The sequence below is a fragment of the Lactuca saligna genome, chromosome 5 (genome assembly GCF_052625555.1).
Source record: "Lactuca saligna cultivar CGN05327 chromosome 5, ASM5262555v1, whole genome shotgun sequence".
Lineage (NCBI taxonomy): Eukaryota > Viridiplantae > Streptophyta > Magnoliopsida > Asterales > Asteraceae > Lactuca > Lactuca saligna.
In genome coordinates, this window is record NC_136421.1 from 168,673,008 (window position 1) to 168,690,809 (window position 17,802).

Genomic DNA, 17,802 nt, shown 5'->3' on the forward strand with positions numbered 1-17,802 from the left:
GGGGGGGGGGGGGGAGTACAAGAAAAACTACAAATGTTTTCAAAAACCTAATACTGATGTGTTTCTATAAATATCTGGCTAACCTTTAAATATCTTTACCCCTTATGTACTAGGTTGAGCATAAGGGATGTTTTCTCGACTATATCTACGTGAATTTCAGTAAAGGAAACAATCAAACCGATTAAATTATTATGGGAATAATTTGGGATCTTTAGTTCTTGTTTTACGAATATAGACTTACATAAAGTTAATAGATAAACTATGTCTGATTCAGTTTATCTCTGTTTAATTAGATTATATTGCCAGATCATTTCATTGTATCAAACTATTTGTATTGTATTATGTTTCTAAACGATTAGTATATTTGATAACGTTCGAGAACACCGTGAATAATATATACTAGCTTGTGAGGTTCGTCATCATTATTAGTAAATCCTCCCCGGAAGTGTAACCAGAGTCTCCTGGAGGGAGAGCGTGGAATTTGTGGATAGATCTATTCGGGACTGACAATCCCACACCTTAACTACTAGCTACAGTTAGGCGGGCACGCCTGGGGTGACAAATTCTAGATATCGTTCGACGTATGACAAACGTCAAGGAGGTCTCATTGTTGTATCAACATGGTTACCCGACTCACAATACGTAATAATATAAGTTTATTCACGGAATTGAATTTCATATCTACTTTCTATCTATAGTTCTTATATCTAGTACGGGTTGGTAATCCCATGGTTTGTGTCTTATATATCTAGTGCGGGATGATAGTCCCATGGTTTTCAACTATATCTAGTATGGGATGGTAATCCCATGGTTTTGTGTCTTATATATCTAGTACGGGATGATAGTCCCATGGTTTTCAATCTATATCTAGTACGGGATGATAGTCCCATGGTTTTCAATCTATATCTAGTACGGGATGATAGTCCAATGGTTTTCAATATATATCTAGTACGGGATGATAATCCCATGGTTTTCCATTTATATCTATCTATAGTTTTGCATATAACAAATTATCTTATATCTAGTATGGGATGATATTTCCATGGCTTTCAATCTATATCTATCTTTAATTTTCATGTATTAAGGCTATCGTATATCTAGTGTGGGATAGTAATCCCATGATTTTCAGTAAATAACTCTATGTACAAAACTATACAATGTGATTCTTAACTAAAACTTTACTTTTAGGAAAATATAGATTTTCCTGGGATAACAAATATACATAACCAGAATCGTGTAATAAAACAGTTAATAAAACTTTACATATAAGAAAATATGGGATTTTCTTGGATTTGTGACTTTTTCAGAAAACTAAAGGAAACTTAAACTTTTTCAGAAAACAAACATCTTATGAACTCACCAGCTTTATGCTGATTTTCAAACTGCTTGTATTCTCAGGTCCGCATTAGACAGGTACTCAGGGATCTTTTTAGAGAAGATGGAGAATACTGAAGATCTCGTCTTTACTTTTGTTAATATGATACATATGTATAACACTTGTACAACTTTACTTTTGAACCGATGTAAATTGTACTATGTAATGTAATGGTTGTTTACTTTGCTTACTATGTACATTGGATTTGATACTCACCGTGGAGTCCGCCCCAGAACGCTTCTGCCTTCGGTTTTAGGGTGTGACATATGAATCATCCAGATGCTACCAAACAATCCCTAAGCAACTCAACAACAACAATGTAAAAACCATGTAAATTCTTTGAATTTTTTTATACTAATAACAGTCTTAGAGATTATGTGACAACCCGAAATTTATATTTGTACAAACCCTACAGTCAGGTACTATAAATAATAGTCAAACTCATTTCGGCTAACTTTTAGTCGGGTTAAAGTCTGTTTGGGTGTTTCTAATATAAATTCATCAAACGAACAAATAAAAGGAAGTATCTTCTAGGATTAATGTGTAGCAAATAAACATTCACACCATAGCAAGGTATTTACGGCCAAACTTTATGAGTTTGGGCCGTAAACTCCTCTTGGCCGTGAACTCATGGTTAAGGCATGAGTTTACTCCCCAAACTCCTCACTTTTCACTTCCAAGATCAAGAACACCCACATTTTCTCTCAACTATCATAAGATCATCTTCCAAATCTTCCAAAAATGTAAGTGTTTCTCCTCTTGATTTTTTCTTATAACACTTCATCTAGTAGTTATACATAATCTCATCCATGAAATCTTCTCTTTTTCATAGATTTCCATGTGTTCTTCAAAACACCAAGAACGCCAAGAGCACATAGTAGTGTTCTTGGACCTTAAACACTCTTACAAGCTTCGTATAAGTATGTACACTTCTCCTAACTAATTATTTACTTAGAATACTTGTTAAACCATTGAAAAACATCAAGAATACCTAAGAACACATGGGTTTACGGCCAAGGCAATCTCCTTGGGTTGTAAACACCATAAGTTGTTGCACATATGCTACCATTACCCCCTAGAGCTTGGATATTGGACTAGAACCATTCCTTCTTGAGCTTATGACATTAAAACTACAAAATGGTGGGAATTACCATGGGTTTACGGCCGTAAACCCACTAGGGCCGTAAACTCCATGGGGTTTGGTCCATGGGCCGTAAACTCAAATGCAAGGCCTTACACTCCTGTGATGCAACCCTATGACTCTCTAACACTTAGACCAATGTGTTTTCCATTTTTTAGGGTGTTTATACTTGCTTCATTGGTGTTATAATCACTAATTAGATACATATATATGTCTTTGTATGCTAAATCGGATCATTTTGTGTGTTCAAGTCTTCACTTGTCACCTAGCACCTTGTCTAACACTGCCATCCAAACCACTCTGTAACGACCCAAATTTCAAGTCCAAAAATTTCAATGTTAGTTAATTGGTTTATAAAACGTCTATAAGAAAACACCAGCTAATAATAACTTTTCATAAATCCACAACTCATGTCTGAAAACCACTCGCAAAATAAAACAATGTCATAGTACAATCCCAAGAAACTCTAATGCAGAAAACCAACATATGTGTGTATGATATGCCACTACCATGCCAGCTCCTTCCCCTTCGCTGAAAAGGTACCTGAAACCAAAACTGTAAACTGTAAACACGAAGCTTAGTGAGTTCCCCCATCCTACCATATATCATAAAATCACATAACATACATACTGTCGGACAATTCTGAGGTGGCCGACCTACCCGGTACGGCCATTCTGGGGTGCCGACCTACCCGGTATGGCGATTCTGGGGTGCCGACCTACCCGTGTCAAGCCATTCTAGGGTGCCGACCTACCCGTCGGTCCTAACAACCGAACTCTACTACTATCACATATAACATATCATGCCAACATATAACATATTAGGTAGTAGCAAACCCAGATGATATCACAAAGACGATCATCTGACGTACAACTTAGTGGGTCGGCATTGTGGCCGTAGACCCACCGCTACTGGAAAGTAACTCACCTCGATCAAGTAGTTGTTGTCAAACTGAGTGGGAAGTCTTTTCCTGCTGCCACTCCGAAAATCCTCTGACTATAATCCCCACAAAACACTTAGTCAGAACTGATATCTACTCTTAGGGTAAAATGACCATTTCACCCCCAAACAAGTCCACGTCAAATTCAACTTCAAGTTGACCTGACTCACCGAGTTGGTCCTCCAACTCGCTGAGTCCCTCATCCTTTACTCGTCCTTATCCATGTCCCGACTCGTCGAGTTTGGCTTCACCTCGACGAGTTCCTCTCTTATATGAACATTTCATGAAACTCATCCGACTCGCCGAGTTGTATGAACAACTCGTCGAGTTCATCTTCAATCTTAAGGAGATTGTCTTGGACTCGCCGAGTCTGTTCTAGCACACCTCGAGTCCCATGAACTCCAGGTCTAAAACCAAGTCCAATGTGTTGGGCCACTCTTTCTGACCTACTACAGTCCCTCTAACACTTAGCTAAATTCTTTAGACTCTTATTAGATATGGGACTTTATGCCTTGGACTCACCGAGTCCAAGAATGGACTTGCTGAGTCCAGTCTTGACCAATTCCATACGATCAATCTAAATGAGATCTAACACACCAAACCCATAGATCTGGCCTCCTAATGTCCACTTTATACGTAAAGTTCCAAACTTGATGCACATGCATGGGGTTTTTAGCTCAAAGATCCACATAAAGTGTCCTACAATGTGCATGGGGCTCTCATGGCCCTAAATCTAGCGCCTTTATGCCATGAGACCCCTGTTAATGTCCATATCTGAAGTCAAAACCCACTCAACACTTCCAATTCCGAAACATGAATTAGCAATCCAAAGAGATCCCAAGTTAAAGATGAATAAACACATAGATGAGTCAAGACAGGAGCATTATACCTTGAAGCTGCTGAAAATGAAGTAAAATCCCTGGATCTATTGGCCCCAAATCAAGTTCAAAGCTCCTTCCTTATTTCCAAGATTTACAACCACAAAAGGACACCAAAAATGGCCTCAACAAAGCACAATCGGCTAGGGTTTCAATGAGAAGTGTTTTGGGAGCATAGGGGACAATATGACCATCATATCATTGCTTAAATAGGGTGCACAATCTCAAATTAGGGTTTTGTCCGAACAGTACCTACTCGCCGAGTCCGGGATCCAACTCGCCGAGTTCATCACTTAAGTCTCGCGTTCCGTCCCACTTCTACTCGGCTAGTTGGTCCTTCAACTCGCCGAGTCCAAGGCCAAAAGGCAAAAAAAAATTTAAATAGTTGATGAAGGAATACGTACCAAGAACCAGGTGTTACAAATCTCCCCTACTTATTTTAGACTTCGTACTCGAAGTCTGCTGCTTGTTTCTGAAACAGCTCGGGGTAATGCTCCATCATCTCGTCCATCGGCTCCCAAGTCCATTCCGAGACCTTTCGGTGCTGCCATTGAACCTTCACGAGCTCCGCTCTCTTGTTCCTCAAATACTTTGACTTTCGGTCGAGGATTGCCATAGGCCGCTCGATGTACTTCAGGCTGCCATCAACCTGAATGTCCTCCAAGGGTACCATGGCGGAGTCATCCACCAGGCACTTTTACAACTGAGAAACATGAAAAGTGTCGTGTATCTGACTGAGTTCGGCTGGCAGATCCAACCTATACGCCACCTTGCCCACCTAGGCTATAACCCTGAACGGTCCAATCTACCTGGGGCCCAACTTGCCCCGCTTCCTGAATCGGATAACACCTTTTCATGGTGACACCTTCAGGAGAACCATATCCCCGACCTGGAACTCCAGGTCTGATCGGCGCTTATCGGCATAGCTTTTCTGCCGACTCTGAGCAGTCTGAAGCCTGCTATAGACATGCTGAATCTTCTCTGTCATCTTGAGCACTACCTTAGTGCTCCCCAATACCCTCTGGCCAAGCTCGTCCCAACATATCGGGGTCCTGCACTTCCTCCCATATAGCATCTCGAAGGGAGGACGATCAATGCTTGCATGATAACTATTGTTGTAGGAGAACTCTGCCAATGGAAGGTAGGTATCCCAACTACCTCCGAAGTCTAATACACATGATTGCAGCATATCCTCCATTGTGTGGATGGTCCGCTTGCTCTGACCATCCGTCTGCGGGTGAAAGGCGGTGCTAAAATGCAGACGAGCACCCAACTCGTCATGAAACTTCTTCCAAAACCTAGAAGTGAACCGCAAATCACTGTCTGAAATCACAGAAACTAGCACACCGTGCCGCACCACCACCTCCCGGATATAGATGTCGGCTAACTTCTCGGCCGAGATGCTCTCCTGAATCGGGATAAAATGGGCGCTCTTGGTCAATCGGTCAACGATGACCCAGATCGAATCCACTCCCCACGCGGTCCTGGGAACCTTTGTTATAAAATTCATCATGATGTCTTCCCATTTCCATAGTGGAATATCCAATGGCTGCATCTTGTGGTGAGGTCTCTGATGCTCAGCCTTGACCTTCCTGCAGGTCAAGCACTGCTCCACGAACCATGCCACATCCCGTTTCATGCAGGGCCACGAATAGTCAAGACGAAGATCCCTATACATCTTCGTCGCCCCGGGATGAATGGAGAACCGAGATTTGTGCTCCTCCTCCATCAGAACCTGGCACACAGCCCCATGGTATGGCACCCACATCCTACGGTGTAGTGTCAGTAATCGTCGGCTGTCATAGTCGAAGGAGGAAACCTGCCCCATGATCCGCTCGCTCTTCCGATGTTCCTCCTTCATGCCCTCCTGCTGGGCCTCCCGAATCCGCTCCAACAGCGGAGTCACCACTGTCATCCTCAGGCAGATATCCTGTCACACCTCGGCCATCGGTGGAAACACCGGGTAGTAACATCATTTTTCATATCACATTTATATAACATACGTTGAACAATACTTAATGAAAATACATACCTTTATTGATGATTAAAAGTTACATAACTGTTTTTCTAGAACCTATTACATAATATATGACTATGGCATATTTCTTAATGAACAAAAAGATAATAGTAAAACTTCTTCTGCTCGAATACATACCGACTTTTCAAGTTCCTGAAAACACATGCATTTTAAAATACGTCAACATAAAGTTGGTGAGTTCACAGGTTTTGACTCCATAAAATATTACATTTTCACACATTCAAAGATATAGTTTTGAAAGTATCATTTTGACTCTCCAACATTAGGTATAATAATTAAGTGTTATACCTAAACATTTCTTAATCTTAAGGTATAAGTAGGGGAAAACTGATACTTAACATTAATACTTGTATAGGACAAGGTATAATGTTTCTAACAATTTGCTACCATGAGCCTGTAACCGCTGTTATGACCTAATACCTCTGATAGAACAATACACTCATGATTTACCATGAGAACAAATACACTCATGATTTAACATGAGAAACAACACCGTACGCTTCATCGACGCCGAAATAATAACAAATAAAAGGATAGTTCATCACTTGCTTTTGGTTGACTGTAGGTAACAGTCGCAAGTGGGGTGGTCAGCCCGTATACTAATTATACATGACTTCCTCGCTAACACAAGATTAACGGTTACAGTTCAGTGGATTTTCGCTAAGATCCCTAATCTTAGTTGATGAATACAATTACTCATGTAGACTTTGACGACTTCCTATATCTCTAACCTCAAAATCATCTTCATGTCTAAAACCCTAAGTTATTAGACTATGCTTTTAAACATTACTCCTAAATTCATAATATTTAGGCAGTATAACAGCTACATCTTGAAGTAAAAACCAGGTTTTATCTTGATCTAAAACCAATAATAACAACATATAACGTTTCTAGTTTTATCTTGACCTAAAACTATCAATAATAATACCAAGTTTTATCTTGACATAAAACTAACAATAACAACATATAAAATATCCAGTTTTATCTTGACATAAAACTATTAATAGCAACATACTATATAACTAAACATTTATAACATTCGAATATTACTTCGGTATTATACCGCACACAACATATATATAGAATCCTAAGTATAACTCAAGATCTACATTAGTAAATTAACATACTGATAAGTTAATAATAGTTGTATGTATACAAAATGGTATATTTAGAACAATCATATCTCGATTATCATAACTATATACTATCATATAGACATAATAATAACATATATACAATGACTAGCATACATTTCCCCCCGAAATATTACAAAGTGGGACTGTGAAACTCACCCTAGTAGCGTGATTATATGATATCTAAGCAAAATGGTCAGCGTTCAAGATTGTCGGGGCTTGGGATGCTAGATGGCCTCAGCAAAGGAGAGAAAGGGAAGAAGTTTTGGTGTAAGAATGGCTGAAGTCGAACCTGCTATTTATAGTAGGTAATTATGACACTCACATCATGAGTGTCATAAGGCTCACGTCGTGAGTCTTTCTTGTTCACTCCCTAGACTTGCCATTTGCGTCTCTAGCTTCGGAAGGTGGCCATGTGACTCCTCACGTCGTGAGTGTCATAAAGCTCACTTCGTGAATTTGGATCCTATCGTCTCACAGCCTCTACATTCTGAATTATGACAGAATGAATCCCCACGTCGTGAATTTACTTAGTTTAGGGTTTTTAAAAGCTAAATTTCGGAAGGCCATAACTTTTGCATCCGAACTCTGTTTTGACGTTCTTTATATGAATGTGTAGGTATTTACGAGTACTACAACTCTATTTTAGACTTAAATTGATAATTCTAAGTCTATTTAAAATATCTCTTATTATAGAGATTTATAGTGTTCGGTTATCATAACTTCTTCATGCGAAGTCAGATTCAGACGTTCTCTATATTTTTGGAATCATATGGACGTATACTTTGAGTTGTATCATAAAGAAAGTTCATATATGTATTAGAATTTATCATGAACTACATAACATTCTTACCACATTACTAGGTTAACATAATCACCTTACATGATTGGCATAATCACATGTGATTGTCTATTGACCTATTTTAACTAGTGTTACATTCTCCCCCCGTTAGAACAATTTCGTCCGAAATTTATCTTGTGGATAGGGTTTTGTCAAACAGTTGGGGGTATTTTTCTTTCATATGATCTTCACGTTCCCAAGTAAATTCAGATCCTCGCAAACAGTTCCATCGAACTTTCACTATGGGAATACGACTTTGCTTTAATCTTTTGACTTCTCGATCCATGATCTCGACAGGTTCTTCTACAAAGTTGAGTTTGGTATTGACTTGTATCTCGTCGAGAGGTACCACAAGAGTGTCATCGGATAGACATATTTTCAGATTTGATATGTGAAAAACATCGTGTACATTACTTAGCTCTCGAGGCAACTTGAGTTGGTATGCAACCAGACGAATTCTATCTAGAATTTCAAAAGGACCTATATACCGTGGGTTTAGTTTTCCTCTCTTACCGAATCGAATTACACCTTTCCAAGGAGAGACCTTCAACATTACTTTATCTCCAACTTGGAATTCTAAAGGCTTACGTCTTATGTCAGCATAGCTCTTTTGACGATCACGTGCAACCTTTAATCGATCCTTAATTTGCATGATCTTTTCAGTTGTCTCATGGGTTATTTTTGGTCTAGTTCATAAGGTATCTCTTGTATGTTCTCTGGCCATCTGCGTATCTCCAACTTCTGCCCAACATATTGGGGAACGACATTATCGTCCATAAAGAGCCTCAAACGGTGCAGCCTTGATGCTGGTGTGATGACTATTGTTGTAGGAAAACTTAATTAACGGTAAATGAGTATCCCAAACGTTTCCAAAGTCCATTACACAGGCTCAGAGCATATCTTCTAAAGTCTCAATGGTTCTCTCACTTTGACCATCAGTCTGTGGATGGTAAGCTGTACTCATGTCTAGATGTGTTCCTAAGGATTTTTGTAGAGATTGCCAATATCATGAAGTGAATCTACTATCTCGGTCAGAAATAATAGAACTTGGAACTCCATGCAATCTAACAATTTCCTTAAGATAAACTCTAGTCAGCTTCTCCATCTTGTTATTCTCCTTAATTGGTAAGAAATGGGCGGACTTAGTCAATCTATCGACTATTACCCAAATAGTGTCGAACCCACTAGGAGTTTTGGGTAACTTAGTGATGAAGTCCATTGAAATCTGCTCCCATTTCCATTCCGGTATTTCCGGTTGTTAAAGTAAACCTGAAGGCTTTTGATGTTCTGCCTTTACTCTAGAACACGTCAAACATTTGCTCACATAAATAGCAATTTCTGCCTTCATGTTTGGCCACCGATAATGTACTTTTAAATCCAAGTTCATTTTGTCAGAGCCTGGATGCACGAAATATCTGCACTTGTGGGCTTCTTTTAACACCAAGTCCCTGATTCCATCGAACTTAGGCATCCAAATTCGGTTCATAAAGTGTCGCGTTCCGTCATCTTTTTGTATAAGTTTCTTTTCCATTCCTCGCAAAGCTTCATTCTTGATGTTTTCTTCTTTTAGAGCCTCAAGTTGAGCTTCTCTAATTTGTGTGGTAAAGTTAGAATGGATAGTTATAGTTAATGCTCGTACCCGTCGGGGTTTAATATATTCTTTCCGGCTCATGCCATCTGCTACCACGTTTGTCTTTCCTGGATGATAAGGAATCTCACATTCATAATCATTCAACAATTCGACCCATCTTCGTTGTCTCATATTAAGATCTTTTTGGCCGAAGATGTTCTGGAGACTCTTGTGGTCGGTAAAAATAGTACACTTAGTACCATATAGGTAATGTCTCTAGATTTTTAGTGCAAAAACTACAGCTCCCAATTCAAGATCACGGGTAGTGTAATTATTCTCATACACCTTAAGTTGTCATGATGCATAGGCAATAACTTTTCCTCTTTGCATCAACACACATCCCAATCCTTGATTTGATGTGTCGCAGTACACGACGAAATCTTCTGTCCCCTCTGGAAGGGATAGGATTGGTGCACTACACAACATTTTCTTTAGTTTCTTAAAAGAAGCTTCTTGTTTGTCTTCCCAGTTGAACTTCGTATCCTTCTGGGTTAGTGTTGTAAGTGGCTTGGCTATTTTGGAGAAATTCTCTATAAATCCGCGGTAATACCCAGCAAGTCCTAGGAATTGACGCACCTCTGTTGGCGTCTTTGGTGCTTCCCAATTCCTGCTTGCTTCAACTGTGGATGGGTCAACATGAATTCCTTCGTTGCTAACTACATGACCTAAAAATTGTACTTCTCTAATCCAAAACTCACATTTGGAGAATTTAGCGTACAACTTTTCTTTTATTAGTAGCTCCAAGATTATTTGCAGGTGTTGACCATGTTCTTCCTTGGTTCGTGAATATATCAATTTATCATCGATAAATACGATCACGAATTTATCCAAGTATGGTTTGCAAACACGATTCATGAGATCCATAAACACTACTGGGGCGTTGGTCAATCCAAAAGTCATAACTAAGAACTCATAATGACCATAACGAGGTCTAAATGTTGTTATTGGAGTGTCATCTTCTTGTACTCTGAGTTGATGGTATCCTGATCTAAGATCTATCTTTGATTAGTAGCTAGATCCTTGTAGTTGATCAAATAAATCATCAATTCTTGGAAGCGGATAACGATTCTTGATCGTTAGCTTGTTCAGCTCCCAATAATCAATACACATTTGAAAGGATCCGTCCTTCTTCTTGACAAACAATATTGGTGCTCCCCAAGGTGAAAAACTTGGTCTGATAAAGCCTTTGTCAAGAAGTTCTTGTAGTTGGCTAGATAATTCTTGCATTTCAGATGGAGCCAACCGATAAGGAGATTTCACTACTGGTGCTGCTCCTGGAATTAAGTCGATTTGAAACTGAAATTGTCGGATGGGAGGTATTCCAGGTAGATCTTCAGGAAACACATCAGGGAAATCACATACTTGAGGTATGTCCTTGATTTCTTTTATCTTTCTTCTCTTATCTACAATGTGGGCTAAGAACGCGCTACATTTCTTATGTAGATATTTCTGGGTCTTTGTACAAGAAATGACTATGAGTTTCTTCCCAGATTTATCAACATAGATAATCAGGGCTTCACCGTTTGGTAAGGGTAGTCGTATGGCTTTCTCATGACATGGAATTTTGGCGCGCTGTGAAGATAACCAATCCATGCCAATTATGACATCAAAACTACCGATAGGCATTGACATGGGGTTGACGTGAAAAAGGTAGTTATTAAGAGTTAACATACAATTTTCTAGGATTTCATGTGTTTTCTCAAATTGTTCGTTAGCGATTTCTACTTTGTAGATTTCTTTTAATTTGCTAGACTTATGACTGAAAATTTTTCTAAAGGTCGGAGTTATAAAACTTCGATCTGCTCCAGAGTCGAAGAGTATGCTAGCGTATAAATTATCTATGAGAAACGTACCAAATACGACTGAAGGGTCCTCGATAGCCTCTCCGCTTCCGATGACAAACGCCCTGCCACGCCCTATGCCTCCTTGACTCCTTAACTTTGGACATTCTTTCTTGATGTGTCCAACCTCTCCACACTCATAACATTTTCTTTCTTCACCACGACTTGTTCCAGTATTTGTTTGCTGATTGACTGTTGCATGTGTTGTGCTCCTGCAGTAACTAGCAGTATGTCCGTTTTTCTTGCACTTCATGCAGACAAAACATTCACCTGGATGATAGCAGTTGCAGTGATTCCACCATGCAGACTTTGGTTGAGTAGGTACTGTTGTTGTGGTTGCGTAGTTGGTTGCCACTTCTTTTCTTTTCTCAGATGATTGTTTGGGATTCTTCTTATTAAACTTGCACTTGTTTGTTCTAGCTTTGGGAGACTCAGCCTACGAGACCACTTCTTTTCCTTGGATCTCTGTGAGGATTAGCTGATGAGATATCCTCTTGGTGCTGTGATAAGTCGTAGGCTTTGATGCAATCACCATGCCTTTGATTTGCAATGCTAAACCCCAGATATATCGCTCAATTTTCTTATATTCAGGAGTTAGAAGTGTTGGACACATTACTGCAAGGTCATTAAATCTAGCAGTATAAGCTTTTATCTCTAAACCCTTCATGGTTATGGTCCACCATTCTTGTTCCAGCTTATGTATTTCCTCCCTAGGACAATACTCCTATACTAGCATTATTTTTAGCTCTTCCCATTTCATGGAATTTTCAGTATCAATCCCCATTGTATTCACATGGCTATTCCACCATGTAAGTGCTGCATCAGCAAAAGTACATGCTGCAAATCATACATTACAATTGTCTGGACAAAAGCTTATTTGAAAGACGGACTCTGTCTATTCTACCCACCTCGTCAAATTAACTACCCCTTCATTTCCATGAAAGATTTTTGGCCTACAATTCATAAAATCTTTGTAGGTACATGCTCTAGCGGTCCCTACATAGCCTTCATTTCTAACTCCATCTCTTGTGACATGAGGTAGAGCCCCAACAATTCTTTGAGCTATGATATCTTCAAGTTGCACTGTACTTATTGAGGGGTTTATTTCTGGCGGTGGTTGTGGTTGTTGTTTTGGTGCTGATGGTCGGTTAGGGTTTAGCCAATTACTCCTTCTAGGCATTTTGTTTTAGTTCCTATTATAAATAATAAGAATTTTTATGAGTTTTGTTGATCATTTAATACATGAGTACTAAATACTCTAGTTATTATTCACAGCGTAAAACATAATAGACAACATAACTATAACGTATGCTTCATATTATTAACAGTGGGTACATCAGTTTATTTAGGCATATAAGAGAAAAGTTTATATAAACATTACAAAATTTGCAAGGTTTTCTACATCCTTGCTATAAACTTTTCCTCTTCTTTCCTTAACTAGTCTGATTTTCTATATTTACATAACCACTAGTTGTAACTTATCTACCAAAAACCTAAGTGATGACCCAACACATCAGTGACATTAACCACTTTCTCTTCAATTGCTTGAGATCTCTGCTCAAGACCTCCTGTGCACTCCTCATTTATCTTGGTTTGATTGTATAGCTCTAACTCTGCAATCCTTGCATCGTGGGTAATCATATCGTTATAAGAAAAATTTACACGATGATGGACATCCATCACCGATTCCTGATCTCGTGTCCTTTGTCCTTCTAGCCTTCGCACTCTTCCAGAGAGATGAGTAGCCCTCCCTTCGACAATTTCCATCTTATCTTCAATTTTTGCACTTTTCTCAAACAATTGCGATAAGGCGTTCACTTCAGAAGAATGTGGGGGATGTGGTTGAGATGATTGACCAGTCTCATACATATTAGCAACTCTTTCTTCTACCACCCACCTATCGACGGTTTGGGTTATCCGTGCAAATTCATCTTGAACTCTATGACTTCGTGAAGATGTTGCTTTCTAATTCTTCTTAATCTTTTTCCATAATGAATAGTTATTACCCCAGGAAAATCCTATATTTTCCTAAAAGTTGGTCACCAATCCGAAATGTAATGTAAAAGATGTATACTGAAAACTTGATTATCCTTGTGAAATGTATGTTAGTTTTAACTCATATATAAAACTATCAACATAGTAAACTAATTCTTAAGGTTATTAATTTACTATATCCATTATTACTAAAAAGTAAATCTCTGTTATCCAAATTGCGAGTTCTATAACCATACTATAGACTAGATATGGCGAAGGAAGGCCAATATCATTTATGACTTTTGTCACCCTTGAACCTTTTGGTTCGATTGTAGCTAGCAACCAGGTGCGGGATAGTCACTCCCGTATAGATCTATACACCCAAGTCACGCTCCCTATATAAGAGATTCTGGTTACAGGGGCGGTCCTCCACTCACGTATCTCTGTGGAGTGTTCTTCAAGGACGTGTCTCCAATTTATAGGAATAGCAAATCTACAAGTAATAATGTCGAATATCCTGTTTAAGTTCTATTTACAGAGACGATCCTCCACTCGCGTATCTCTATGGAGTGTTAAAAGGTTATGTTTTTAAAGTTAAAAGGTTATGTTTTTAACTATTATAATGTGGAAAACCATATGTGAAAAATATAAAGTACAACAATTTATAACGTTTTTCACAAATACTACGATAATGTGATCTGCAAGTTCAAACGGTTATCAGTTATGTTTGTTAGTGTTAAAAACATATGTAATATGAAACACAACACATATAAAATAAGTTTTGAGTACAAGTATTACTTGTACTTTGCTTGTATTCCCCCTGAAAATAGTGAAAAACATTGAAAAAGGGTAGGGGTATGAACTCACCGGACGAGGAAATGTGTCGACTAGGACGCTAAACGTCGGATCGAGGCTTGAAAACGTGTGAGGTTCCTATGTAATATTAAATGATACACAAATGTATCTAATTAGACTTTAAATCACTAATTAGTTGAGGATATACACTTCTAGTCGCGAAAACACTTCATTTAAAGTGTTTGGAGTGACCGGGGTGACATTTATGGACATATATGGCTCCGATATGGAGTTTACTCTACTCTTAGAAGAGTTTTCGGCCCTAAACACCACATCCTCATGAGTTTACGGCCGTAAACTCATGAGTGGTGTTCTTAAGTACTAAATGGCCTTATATCATTTGAGGGATGATGCTAGGTTTGGTTCTAGGGCATTAGAAAGGGATTAAATCAATCATAAGGACCATTTGATGAGTTTACGAAAGTAAACTATGAGTTTACAGCCGTAAACTATCACCCACTCAATCCTTATATGCTTTGAAGGTCCTAGGTTAATCACATTTGATTTAACTCATTTTTACAAGCCAAGGGGTGAATTTAGGGCACCATTTAACCCATTTATAGGAGTTTATGACCCAGGAACCCATTCTTGGGGGGTTTACGGTCGTGAAATCCTAAGGGATAGGTTTTCATCAATTTTAAGGCTTCTAATTCGATTGTGGTTGCTTCCAGTTGTTAGTTCAAGGCTTAGGAGTTGTGTAAATGGCATTTTAATACCTAAAAAGGAGTTTACTACCCATGAAATGGAGTTTATGGCCCAAGCATGTTCTTGGGCAGTAAACTCATGTTTACTCCCCAAATGTTAAGTTTAAGGTGTTCTAAGTCCAATCCAATAAGTCCTTAAGCCATATCTAAGATCCAATGGTGGTTTGGAAGGGTTTTAAGGCTCAAAACCCCCCTTTATATGTATTCAGGGCGCAAGAGTGTTCCAGGGCCATAAACACATGTTTATGGTCCTAAATCATGATTTGAACACGAAAATGAAGGCTAAGGATGTTATACTAGAACATAGGGTAGTTACCTTGGTGATTTGAAGCTTCAAATGAGGCTTAAACAACTTTAAATATGGTTTGGATTTGGGACACGGTGGAATTCTACTCGATACTGACGTTAACCGAGGCTTTTGGTCGCACCCGATTAAGTTTTCGTAACCCGATGTGTTCGAACTAAAATTTTCTAATTACTAGTTTGGGGCATTTTCATGTGTTTCTAACATGTTTGGATACTTACAAGTTCAAAATAAAAGTCATAACTTAAATGAACTAATCCAAAAACGAAATCGGAGCAATTCGCTTATGACGAGTTTTACGGACGGAACGGGTTGCAGCGATGGAACAACTTCGGGTTGTCACATTATCCCCCCGTTATAGGGAATTTCGTCTCGAAATTCAAGGATTAGGATACAAGTTATGGAAAAGGATACGGATGTTTCTACTGTATCGGGTCTTCGCGCTGCCAAGTGAATTCAGGTTCTCGCTTGGAATTCCAGTGAACCTTCACTAACGGGACGTAGCTTTGCTTCATACGTTTGATTTATCGGTCTATGGACTTGATTTGTTCAAGAGGGATTACTAGGGTTTCATCGGACAGCCACTTCTAGAGTTTCGAAACGTGGAAGACAAGATGGATGTTTCTAAGTTCTGAAGGTACTCGAAGTTTGAAGGCTACGGGATCGATCCTAACGAGGATCTTAAAGGGTCTAATGTACCACGAGTTAAGTTTTCCATGCTTTCCATAATGTATCATGTAACAGCCCGAATCCCCAGGTATCTTCATTTCATATATTTTTGTCATTCTGTGAGGGGACTCGGCGAGTTGACCTTCGACTCGCCGAGTCGGGTCGCGTTTTGAGCTGGGGTTCGCATCTGGACTCGGCGAGTCCAAGGGATCGACTCGGCGAGTCCGTGCTGTTTGATGAAACCCTAATTTCCCGGTCCTAAGCCCTATTTAAAGGACCTTATGGCCCTCATATGCGACCACCTTGAACCCTAAGAGCCTCCATACGACTGTAAGCCCTTGTGAGTGTGTTTGAAGGCCTTTTGTTCATCATTTTGTGTGATATTGCAAGGAAAGGAGGGAGAGGAGCAAGCTTGAAGTGTTGGGGAGCTTAGATCTGTTGCTATTTCATCAAGGGGGTCTTCTTGAGGTAATTTTCTAAGCCAATCTTCGTGTTTTGTGTTGATGGGCCAAATCTAGGGTTTCTTCTTGCATTTCTTGGCTTGAATAAGAAGTATGAGAGGTCCCATGGAGACATGGAACCTAGATCTGGACTTAAGCAGGTCCAGGAGACCCCTCATGACAAGCTTTATGTCCATTCTTTTGAGTTAGAAGCTAAACTTGCCAAATAAGTGGTTGTTTCTTCAAAGTAAGCCTTGTATGCATTGCATGGCAACCAAGACTAAGACTTTACGTGACAAATAAGCTTGGGAAGGCCAGATCTATGTATGTATGGAATGGATCTGACCGCAAAAGCCAGTTTTAGCTGGTGCATGGCATGGACTCGCCGAGTCTGAAGAACAGACTCGACGAGTCGCTTGAAGATTGTCCTTGAGACCATCCTGTGTGTAGTCCGGACCGAGTTGTGGGCGACTCAGTGAATCGCAGAGAGTTGGAAAGGTTTTGACAGGTGGACCGAGTCAGGTTGGGACTCGCCGAGTTGACCTTCGACTCGGCGAGTTGAGTCGCGGTGGCCCTGCGATTCAGGCCCAGGTGGAACTCGTCGAGTCGGGGGAGTACTCGACGAGTCAAAGGGAAAATTCTTGAGAGTTGGTAAAAATGCGTAGACTCGCCGAGTCGCTATTGTGCACTCGCCGAGTCTGGTCCAAATTGTCTAAAGACTGCTGACCAAGTCAACTTGTGTTGACTTGATATGGATGGTCCACCTTAGTGGTACAAGTAATAATTATAGATTTATAATATCATAGGAGGATTGCAGCTCGAGGGTTCGAGCCCGAGTGATTCCAGGATTCACGATTAGCGACTTAGCGAGGCATACGAGGTGAGTCTTCTCACTATACTGTACCTGGAAGGGTTTTGACTGTGTGACTGGAAGGTCGAATATGATATGAAGTATATGCCTTATGTGTGTTAAGTTATTTGCTATATGTGTCATGTATGATATGTTTAATATGGGCCGGAAGGCATGGTCATATGGACT